We start from the raw sequence: 3792 nt of genomic DNA on the forward strand, positions 1-3792 counted from the left end.
CTGTAGTCTCCTTTATAATAAACTGGTAAATGTAAGTAAATGTTTCCCAGGTACTGTGAGCTATTCTAGTAAATTATCAAGCCCAAGGAAGGGAGCATGGGGACTCCCTTACAGCCAGTTGGTCAAAAGTACAGGAGACTCAGATTTGCAAATGATGCCTGAAGTGGTGGTTGGCCTTGTGGGTCTGAGCCCTCAACCTGTGGGGTCTGTGCTAATTCTGGGTAGTTAGTATTAGACCTGAAATAAATTGTAGGACACCCAGTTGATGTCCACAGAGAATTGGAGAATAGCCTGAAATAGAAAACCCACACATTTGGTGTCAGAGGTGTTTGTGCGAATAGAGGAAAAGCTTTGCTTTAACTCTGACTCAGGTTGTATGATCTCCAGGGCTGACCCCACCTCTGCAGCAGTCCTCACCTGTGGGCATTTTGCTACATTTTCCTCCATCAATGTAAGTATATCTGCTTTATTTTTTTAGGTATCCCGGATTGCACTCATCCATGTTTTCCAGGAGGATTATAAATCTAACTTCTTTTCTCATACCATTTCTTATATTTCATGAGGTTTTGGATAGGAGGAGCAGAGGTACATATGCTCCTTTCCTACTATCTTGAACCAATCTCTTGGAATTTGTAAAACAAGACACCAAATCATTCATAATCTCTCCACCTCTTACAAAGGTGTTTTTATTTTTATCTACTCACTTCTGGTCTTTGTCCACACATATAGTTTCATATTGCTATAATCAAAATGGACTCACAATTTTTCATTCTTCTTTTCCACTTAATATGCCTAAACATTTTTCCATGTAATCATCATAATTACCAATTTAACGGCTGCATAATTGTACATTTAGGTGATCTACTATCATTTGTTTAACCACCCTCTAGTTTTTCGCTATTATAGACAAGTGGAAATGAACATTTTCAAACATATACTTTCTTTTCTTCTGATGTATTACTTCCTTAGAATATATACCCAGGAATGGAATTGCAAGGTAAGAGGACAGGAATAGTTTTAAGGTTTTTAAGGTTTTAGTGCTGCTGTGTCATACTGTATCTCAAAAGGATTTTACCAATGTACACTTTTTACTATAATTTTATCAGCACTGGACACTATCGAAGTTACCTTGTTTTTTGTTTTGTTTTTTGTTTTTATTTATTTTTGGCTGCATTGAGTCTTTGTTGCTGCACGTGGGCTTTCTCTAGTTGCGGCAAGTGGGGGCTACTCTTCATTGCGGTGCGCAGGCTTCTCATTGCGGTGGCTTCTCTTGTTGCAGAGCACAGACTCTAGTCGCGTGGGCTTCAGTAGTTGTGGCAGGTGGGCTCAGTAGTTGTGGCTTGCAGGCTCTAGAACACAGGCTCAGTAGTTGTGGCGCACAGGCCTAGCTGACCCACAGCATGTGGGATCTTCCCAGACCAGGGCTGGAACCCGTGTCCCCTGCACTGGCAGGTGGGTTCTTAACCACTGTGCCACCAGGGAAGTCCCAACAAGTTACCTTGTTTTAATGATGATTTAGTTTTCTTTTTTTAAGGAATAGACAGATTAACCATTTTCTTAGTTATTGGCTTTCTTCTACAAATTGTTAAATATCTCATTAATCAAATTAGGTATTATTTTATTTCTTATATTTGAATGAGTTTTACATAGTATAAGTATTCATTAAAACCTGTCTCATAATAAAGGCAAATATCTCCCCCAATCTGTTGGGTGCCCTTTTTCAATGATAATTTTGACTTTTTCATTATCCATTTTATAATGGTAAATCTATCAATCTTTTCCTTTGTGACTTTTTTCTCTTCAAAATTAAGTAAACCATTATTCATACAAATTCTTCTGGTAAATATTTTAACTTTTTAGATCTTATGGAGTTGATTTTGGATGGGTCTTTAGGTATGGACAGATGCCCCCACCCCACCCCAGACACTCTGGACATACATCCTCAAATACAGAATTAAACTCAAGCAGTGCCACTCTGCAAAGGAGGAAGAAAATTTTGTGGTGTCCAATACAGTAGCCACCTAGCCACATGGTTGCTGATTGCTTAAATGTGGCTAGTCCAAATTGAGATGTGCTTTAAAAAAGTAAAATACACAACAGATTTTGAAGATCAGGTATGAAAAGAAGAATGTAAGATAGCTCATTAATAATTTTATATAGATTCCATATATTGGATTAAATATATTTTATACATTAAAATAATTTCATCAGGGACTTCCCTGGCGGTCCAGTGCTTAAGACTTCACCTTCCAATGTGGAGGGTACGGGTTCGATCCCTGGTGGGGGAGCTACGATCCCACGTGCCTCACAGCCGAAAAACCAAAACAGAAGCAATGTTGTAACAAATTCAGTAAAGACTTTAAAAATGGTTCACATCAAAAAAAATCTTTAAAATAATTTCATCAGCTTTATTTTACTTTTTTAATGTGGCTACTAGAAAATTTTAAGTTGTATATGTGGCTTGCATACATGGCTTGCATTATGCTTCTATTGGACTGCACTACTCTGACAAATACGTTTCCTATCATAGCTCTTGTTAAGAAGCAGAGCTAAGCCCAGAGGACGATGACGCTATTACAGGTCCTTTAAAGGAGAGAATACTTACTTTACAATTTAATGGACTGAGAAGGGAGAAAAGTTTCATTAACCACTGCTGGCATTTTCTGTGTCAAGACTACCCTTGTGCTCATCTTTGAGCAAGATCCCCAGATTGATTCTTTGTTGAAAACTCCTTGGACGCCCAGAAGAAGGGCAAGGCTACAAGAGGACCAGCCAAACTTTTAGAACCATACATTTCCAGCTGCTATCCTTGAGTAATTTCTTGAAACACAAACCAGCCTGGAATCCACCTTTCTGCTCTCCCCTAAATTTCTCCCATTCTTCAAGGCCTTCGTATAGCTCCCTCTAATTACTCCACTTCTCACTGACTGCTCTTAGTCACCGAGTTCCTGCTCACTTGGTATCTGTAACATGATTTGGCAATTGTGCTTTGGTTATTATTTCAGGTGACACCAGAATCCACATGGGGCATTTTGATGCCTGTCCATAACTCCAGGACAGGTTTTTCTGGTAATAGATATTTTCAGCATACGTGTCTAATAGTGTCCATTCCATCTGCTGGCCTAAATTATCTAAAAATTTAAATTAACATAATAATAACTCTATATTCCACTAGTATTCTCCCAAAGTATTTTCACTCTAATGATTTCACTTAAGCCCAAACAGGATTCAGATCTAACTGGCCAATTTTATGCCTCTGTTCCACAATGTATAATAATATAGGGATAAAGTGAGGGATTCCAATCACTGCTCTTCTACAATGTACATGCTGCGAGGAGTCTTGACTCAATCAAAGAACTGTCCAGAATTAGGCTCTCCCTTTACAGCATTTGCTAGACTGTCATTATACAATTGCATCTTATGCCATTACTAACTTTTCACCACTTTGCATGGCAGTATGTATTTATATGACAGTAAAAGTGATTAAATAACTAAGTGGACCTTGTAGTAAATGAGTTATTTCTTTGCTACCATTATGTCTAATTCACCATACATTATTCAGTCTGAAGGCTTTTCAGCATCATAAAGTAGCCAAGATCATTTTTCACCTCATCATCCCATTATCCGTAATGAGAAAATATTTGTAAATGTGAAGACTACTCTTTCCAAAGATCCCTAGTGAACACTCCTACAGACATTAGTGAAATCTACTAAACATATTTTTTTCTCACAGCAGAAAGAATATGTAGGGGATGCCCACAAAGTCCTTCTAACAAGTTTCAAGACTCAGAT

The sequence above is a fragment of the Aethalodelphis obliquidens genome, unplaced genomic scaffold (genome assembly GCF_003676395.1).
Source record: "Aethalodelphis obliquidens isolate GAN/ISIS:26980383/991018 unplaced genomic scaffold, ASM367639v1 scaffold20, whole genome shotgun sequence".
Classification (NCBI taxonomy): Eukaryota; Metazoa; Chordata; class Mammalia; order Artiodactyla; family Delphinidae; genus Aethalodelphis; species Aethalodelphis obliquidens.